A 7842-nucleotide genomic window follows, 5' to 3' on the forward strand; every position below is an offset into this window, starting at 1 on the left:
AGAGAATGAACTCGGGATTTTAAGGCTGTAAGTTTGGCTTTGTAATAAACACTGAACATAAGCTAAACATTCTGTTCTTGTTGTTGGAATTCCCCAGCTACCAAGACGAGAACAGTGCCAACAGAATACTTGGAAAGCATCCCTGACTTTTTTTCTTACATGGACCCAGCAAGCGGACGGACACCACAGAGTCAAGCGAGAAAGCCCCAACACGTGGACATGAGGCTGGTCTGTCTTGCAATAACCTAGCTCGGGTTGAATGAAATTTCTGTGGTTTCTTCCCTACACGTTTCTAGCTTTTGTTATCAGAGTCAGCAGCTGTCCTCAGAAACCTTTGTCCCGGGCTCCAGAACGACACAGAGGTGGAGAACACCGAAGACCCCGCCAGTCACTTGGACGTCCATCCACAAAGTCACGACAGCAGACGCTACATGCCAAGCCTGGCTGCCACCCTCTCGTGGCTTTGACTCAGCCAGCACTGGCAAGGCTTTGCAGCAGGCAGCTCTGTCCAGGATTTGAGAAGGAGTACGTCCCTGCACGGAGGTCTGTCACACCTGGTCCAAAAGGGAATCAATTCAGTAGCCAAGACACGGAAGCAACAGAAGTGTCCATTGACACGTGAGTCGAGAAAGAAGGCTGGTGCATATACACATACAACGGAATGTTATTCCTCCGTAAAAGAGAGCGCAGTCATGCCACTTGCAGCAACGTGGATGGACCCAGAGGCATCACACCGAGTGAAGGGAGTCAGACAGAGAAAGACAGGTTCTGTATTGCATCACTTATACGTGGAATCTAAGAGAACAATATAAATGAATTTATTGATCAAGCAGAAACGGACTCACAGAGATAGAAAACAGTCTCACTGTTACCAGAAGGGAAAGGGGTCGGGGAGAGATGAATTAGGAGTTTCAGGTTAACAGACACGCACTGCCAGACCAAGATGGGCTAACAGCAAGGTCCTACTGCACAGCACAGGGAACTGTATTCAGTACCTTGTAATAACCTATAATGGAAGAGAACCTGAAAGAACGCGTACAACTGAACCACTTTGCTCTACACAATATTGTAGATCATATACTTCAACTTCTAAAAAGAAAAAACAGGCAGCTGATGTGTGCAAGTAAGTCACATCAGCGAGAACACCAGGCGCCAGCGAAAAGTCAGGAGGAAAGGGATCCATTCGGCCTTGTGAACGCACTTCGCGCCTAAGTGGAGGCCGGTGGCTGTGGCCGCCGATGGTCTTTGTGTCATAGCAGTTGCCAGGCGGGGACCACGTCCTCCTCGCCTGCACGTGCTGGGGCCAGCTGTGGTGCCCCCCACAGGGAAGGTGGACGTGGGTGGCGTTGCATAAACGAGTCGTAAGGGAGCATGAGTGTCTGAGGGCCTTCGTGGATCCGAGGACCTAATGAACACATGTTTAGAGCGTGTGTGTGCGTGTGGGCCGGCTGCGGGCCTGCACCCTTAGAAACGGAGACGTGGGGCGTGCCTCCACCGGTCACTGCTGTGCCAAGCAGCGGAAGTGTCCGGCGGGGCAGCGGAAGTGTCCGGCGGGGAAGCGGAAGGGAAGAGCCTGGTGGCCCACGCTTCCTCCGGGCCCTGGGAACAGCCACCCCCAGCAGCGTCCGGGAGCAGGACCCCAGATGAGAGCAGCTAGTTCCACGGGGCACGGGCCCTCCCGCCCGGGCTTCTCCTGCGACGTCAGATTTACAGCCCTGTGAAAGCCCCCCGGGAGCGCCCCCGCAGTCAGAGGAGGGGGCGGACGGCCCTTCACGCCTGGAAGGGCTGCAGAGTGCCGGTGTCAGTGTCGACGTGAGCCCAGGCCGCCCCCAGCTGTGCGGCTTCCTGGACCGACTCGGAGCAAGGGTGAGGCCCGTGCCGTCGGCCAGCCTGTGGGAGTTTGGAAGCTGAGACCAGTGAGGAGGCCGCCGTTCACCGGCTGGACAGCGTGATGGAAAATGCGTCAGCTGAAGCTGGGGTGTGCTGCTCAGCAGACGTACCACGGGCTCATCGCACAACACACACAAGTGCCGGTCATTGCACCGCAGGCCTGGAAGTAATGTAGTGTGTCACTTACACGGCACTTTAAAAGAAATTACAAAACAAAACGCAGACCTCCATCGGTTCCTACTTCAGCCAGTGGCGGTTGTGGAAACAGCCTAGAGCTAGGGCTGGGTTCACACCCCCGATCCGCCACCCGGTCTTTGGTCGCGTAGCGACCAGCTATGTTTCTCTGAGGCCTGGTGAGAGAACGGAACTGGGACGTTTATGTGACGTGCTCAGCAGGGCCCCTGGTGAGTTCTGGGCACCACGGAGGAAGGGGCGTGAGACGGTTCTCACAGGGGAAAACCACCTTCGTGGCTTCCAAACCATTGGTGACAGCGGCCAGAGTGGACGACAGCGTTGCCGAGGGAGCACGGGGTGCATCTGGCCTCACCACAGCCGGTGCGTCCAGGCATCATCTCAGCCGGGCCCGAGGGAGGAGGCCCACAGCCCCGCATGCAGACGAGGAGCGAGGCTTGGGGCTCAAGCCACTGAGCAAGTCGGGGAGGCAGGCCTGGGGGAGGCCACGGAGCCCAGGGCCTCAGAGGCCCGCCGCCGCCGGGAAGGCTCGGCACAGCCGGGAGGAGCCGCAGCAGGACGGCCGCTGTGCGGATCTTCACCTGCCCGTCCTGGACGGGGAAGTGCCAGGGGAGGGGGTGGGAGGGGCGGAGCCAGGGCCCAGGAAGTTTAATTCACGGCTGGTTTTCCAAGTTTGTTTAATCTGTTACCAAGGGTCGCTGGCCAGGCTGGGGCCCCTCTCCAGCCGGCCGGTTCCCAGCGACTGTGCTTGGGAAGCGGGAGGAGTGCGCTTTCCAAGACTCCCAAGGATGAAGAGCTGCCGACGCGCGGCCTAGAGCTGCTCCCAGGACTCGGCTGTCTGCTCGCGGCCAGGGCTCCGGAAATTGCTCGCCCTGTGGCAGCTCTGCTCAGGGGGCCGTGTCCCTGGCCCAGCACTGCAGCCCTGGCGACGTCCCTGCACCTGCCGCACCATGTTTTGTGCTGGGATTTGATTCTAGTTGGTCAGTAAGAGGGAAGGTCCTTAACCCCACAGGAGGGGTCTTTGGTGGTCCCGTTGCTGAAGAAGTCAGTTTAAGCTTTAAGGAAGCTCTGACACATGTCGTGGAACGTTTCAATTTCTCTGAAAGCAAAATGCTGATTTTCAAGTCTTTCAAGAGAGGCTCAGTACATGCCCTCCACACACAAGCCACTGCAGCAGTGGGCTGTCCCGGACCCAGCCTTGCTCTCACTGAGGTGGGTGGCCGGGGAGGGGCACTCGTGGGGCCACCAGGGCCCCCGGCTTATGATCTCTCAACCACAACTGGTTGGACAACTTTTTTACACAATCACTTTTAAACGGTCATCCAAAAAACATTCCTGTTAGCTTTTACAGAAACAATTCTTTCTTCTTTTTACACTCATATAGCAAGTTTTGTGTGATTTGTTAATTCAAAAAATATTTAGCACCTCTCAAGTGTCTGACGCATTATGGTTAATTTACGTAATTACAACAGGCATGGATTGACTTGGGACAAACAAGCACACATGACTCTTGGTGAGCATGACTCTCCGGGGGGCCAGCACGGGCACTAGAGGGATGCCCACAAGATGTGAGGGTCCCAGAGCGCCACCTGCAGTGGGTGCTGGATGCCACAGAGGAGCCGGAGAGCCCACGTGAACGGCTCTGGCGAGGGGACACCAGTTACAGGGCTTTGTGTTGTCACCACCGTCAGCATCGCCATCACCGCCACCATCATTACTGTCGCCACCAAAACCACCACCGCCACCATCACCACCACCACCACCACCACTGAAATCACCATCGTCGCCACCCGAGTCGCACAGCTCTGCAGTGAGGAAGCGGGGGCTGGAGGACAGTTTGCTGTGACCACAGGACCCACAGTCTCTGCCTGGCCTCCTGTCTCAGGCTGCTGTCCCTCACTGGAAGGACTCTCAGGCTCCGAGCTCCTGAGCATCTGTCTTGTCTCTTGTCTTGAGCTTTGTCCCTCCCTGGCTCACACCTGCCCAACCAGGATCAAAGCCTGACCTGGCCTGAAATGGAAATGCCTGGATATCCCCGAGCCTCTAGAACGGGGTGTGGTGACAGCTGCGCTCAGGGCTAACACATACACACGCATGCACGTGCACACACACTCACTCACTCACACGTGTGCTCACACCAAACGGCTCCCTGGAACACACTCTCCTAAAGGGAACGCAGCGCATCTTCCCCCTCGTCTGTCCCCAGTCGTGGGCTCAATTCCGGTCGTGTTATAGGCACATAATAAGTCGTTGTTTAGCTGACATGACTAAAATAATGAGATTATCCTAAATAAGCATTTATAAAGTTAGATGTTCAAATAAGCAATAAGCATCTTTCAAAACACTGTTTTTGGAGAGTCCTTTGTCCGGCCCGACGATGGCCAAACACTCTGAAACTCCCTTGCTGTGAAGCAGGTGCCCCAGGAGCTGAATCAGACGTCAGATGTTCAGGGAGGCTGGCATGGCTCTCCCTGCCTCTGGACTGTCGTCTTGTGTCCCCACCGTGGAAGCAGGGCCCCTCGCCCTGCCAGGGCCTGGGCAGCCCTCCCAGAGGGGTGACTCAGCGTGTCCGTTCACAGAGCAGTGACTCTCACTGTCCCTGGGTCTTGGTGACCGAAGGTGTCACAAAGAACAAAAGCACACCACAGGCTGGGAGGCGCGTAAAGGAAATGTGAGGTGGGCTTGGCGCCACTCCAAGGGAGGAGTCAGTGTTCAGAACAGGCGTGTGGCCTGTGGGCAGATCGCCGCACCCAAGTGCTGGTCATCACCCACAGGCCACCGGCTGAGGGCTTTACGCGCCTGGGGATGACCCCACAAGGTCGGCGCCCAGGACCCGCTCACAGCTCAGCCGCGTCACCTGCGGACTGCGCCCAGGGCCAGCCAGGCCCGGGCTGTCACCGGCGGCTAGGGGCTTTGGGTGGCACTCGGGTCCTCGAGGGCCTCGGGCTCCTGCTGGCTTTTGGCCCTGTCCCCGGGGGCTTCCCGTCTCGGCTGTCCTCCTGAAATCCAAGAAAGGAGAGAGTATCTCAGCAAGACAGACGTTACGGGTTCACCTGCTGTAGTCTCAGAAGGGACATCCCACCCCCTTCGCCACGTTCTACTGGTTGCACGATGTCACGTAACGTAACCAGGGAGGTCCCATCCTTCCTTTTTGCCAGATTGTATTAGTGGGAAGCAAATCAGAGGTGAGGGCCACATGCAAGGGTGTGACACCGGGAGGTGGGGGTTCTTGGAGGCACCACTTGCTACTGGATGAAGTTTTCTTTACTCTTGCGTCTTGGGAGGGGCCAAAGGTGCCCACTTTAAAGATGCGTCTTTGGGAAGTGAGCGGCGGGTGGAGCCGGGAGTGCATGTGCGCGGCCCGCGGAGCTGGTGTCTGAGCAGGAGCTGCCGCCCTGCAGGCCCGAGGGCAACAGTCCCTGTGGTTCTCGTGACTGCTGGGGATGAGGTCAGAGACTCACCCCTGTGGCACCACGGCCCGGGCCCTTCCCATGTACTGGCCACGTTCTGACACACGGCTTGCGCTCACTGCCCTGGGCTCCAGACCACAGCTATTCGTTCAAATCTCCCTCGTCAACTCGAGCGTTCGCTCGGGGCACCTTTGTGCGGCTGATTCCAGCATCATGACTTGGTCCCTCTCCTTGCTGACCAGGAGCGTTTACTGACAGCAGCTCGGAGCAACGGCGTGGCCTGGAGCGTCGGTTACCCTGCCGCGCCCTTCCTGAATGCTTCCTGTGAAGCCAGAGCGTTCATGAGTGACATCACCAGTGAGCGACCCTCGGGGTCTGGTTTACCAGCCCGGGGCTCGTGGTCGGGGTGAATCCGCGTGCCGCTCGTGCGCAGGAGGGAAGGCAGCTCCCACGGCAGGTGCGGTGCTCCCAGCAGCCTGGTGACTTCGGGTGAGCCCAGTGAGCCTTCGTGTCCTCAGCCCTGAAATCAGGACAATGCTGCCTGGTTTCAGCTGAAGCCCTCCAGGGACCCCGGCCCGGTGGGGCTGGAGGTCACAGAGACCTTGCTGCCTGGCTCTGTCATCGGGACCCTCTCTGGCATCCCCGAGGGCATCACGGTCTCCGTCCCCGTGCCCGCCAGGGTCCCGCTGTCTCCCCGGCACCTGCGGGGATCAGGAACCACGGTCAGTAACGTTCACGGGTATCTGCTGTCAACATTTCCAGAGCCCCCGCCCCTCCCCTTCAGTGTCCGAGCAGCGCAGAGCTGCGATGAAGGGGTCCCTGCCCCCAGCTGCCACCCTCAGACCCCTCACCGAGGCTGCCGCTAACTTCGCTGACGGTGCAGGTTTTCGAGCACCGTAAGTCACTCGTTTTAGTCCACGTATGAATGTGGTACTTTCCATACTGGTATTAAAGCACTCATTTTCTCTGGTGCTTTATTTAATATTCACTATCAATTTTGCAGATTAACTTTAAGTGCATATTTTATACCAGCTGGTTGACTAAATTTCTTCAGATGTTACATTTCAAACCATCAATGTAAATTTGATATATCTGATTTCCTTGGGTACTTCAAACACCTAGTAAGGAAAACTTACAAATCTAACCAACAATGTCCTCCTGAGTAATTACACTGGACCTTGCCGCTGCCCCGCCCCACAAGCCCCGCCCCCTTTCCAGCCCAGGGGCTTCAAACTCTTACCACGGGTTCTGACCTGGCGGGCGTGCGGTGCCGAGCTGGACCCTGCTGATGGCGTGATCTGCCATGAGGACCCGCACACGTGCTGGGTTGATGGGCAATCCCCTCCTGGTAACCCCCCGACACTCCCACTGCGGCGCCCGCGGCGCCCTGGAGTCATGGCTGCTTCTCCGTGCTGCCCACCCAGTGGTACCACTGGCCGGCCGAGCCCTTTCGGCTCTCCCAGTCATCCTTTAAACCTTCTCACTTTCGGGAACAAGGGCTATGCCAGGCTCAGAGTGGCCCCTTCTGCAGCGGGAGCGCTGCAGCCCATGGGAATTCGGCCTGGTTTCGGGGTCGGGTGGGTGGGGCTGCAGGACCCAGGGGAGTTCTGGGGTCAGTGCCCGACCCGCTCCCTCCTGCGTCCGCTCCCCTTGGGCTTTGTCTTCTGTTCCAACGAAATAAAGACCCCAAGCCGTCCATGCCGCAGCAAACTGGTCAGCAGGCTGGGCAGCTGCTGGTCGTGCGGTGGGGGGGCGCCTGGGGGAAGGGCGCTGGCCTCTGGCAACCGCACGCCTGAGCCTGGCTGTCTGGGCTGCGCGCCCCCCCCACCAGGGCCTCAGAAACGTGGCGTGAGAGCCCGCGCTGTCAGTGGGTGAGAGCAGAGGGCATCTGTGGTGCGGCTGCCACGGCTGCACTGCTCCTGAGTCACAGGAGTAGGCGTTCGGAGAGGGGCCCTGGCTGCTAGAACAGAACGTGGGCACCACACACTGGGGGCTTCAAACCAAGGAGCTTACTTCTCTCGGCCCAGGTCAGGGTGCTGGGACATCGCGTGTCCAGTGAGGCCACTTCTGGTCCCCAGACGCTGTCCTCTCCCTGTGTCCTCGCCTGGAGGAAGGGGTGAAGGGCTCTCTGGGCCTCCTTCTGAAAGGACAATGACCTGGCACATGTGGGCCCCACCTCACAACCCATCACCTCCCACCACGTCACCACCACGTTGGGGTGGGACTTCCATGTGTGAACTGTGGGGAGGCAGACATCCAGTCTGTGTCAGTTTGGATGAGGTTGTGAGGGTGGGCCCCCTGAAGGGCTGGCGTCTTTATAGGAGGATGTTCCTGAGAGCTGGATCCCTGT

At 58.2% G+C, this 7842-nt stretch overlaps 1 long non-coding RNA gene across 1 annotated transcript; it reads right to left on the reverse strand.

Moving 5' to 3' along the window:
• Positions 1-5405: 5405 nt before the first annotated feature.
• LOC140697948 (uncharacterized) lies at positions 5406-6919 on the reverse strand. The gene is made up of 3 exons (XR_012075337.1): positions 6733-6919; positions 6094-6193; positions 5406-6012 (listed from the first exon to the last, which is right to left on the reverse strand). It is a non-coding gene; the product is annotated as an uncharacterized lncRNA (long non-coding RNA).
• Positions 6920-7842: the final 923 nt, after the last annotated feature.

The sequence above is a fragment of the Vicugna pacos genome, chromosome 8 (genome assembly GCF_048564905.1).
Source record: "Vicugna pacos chromosome 8, VicPac4, whole genome shotgun sequence".
In the NCBI taxonomy this organism is placed as follows: Eukaryota; Metazoa; Chordata; class Mammalia; order Artiodactyla; family Camelidae; genus Vicugna; species Vicugna pacos.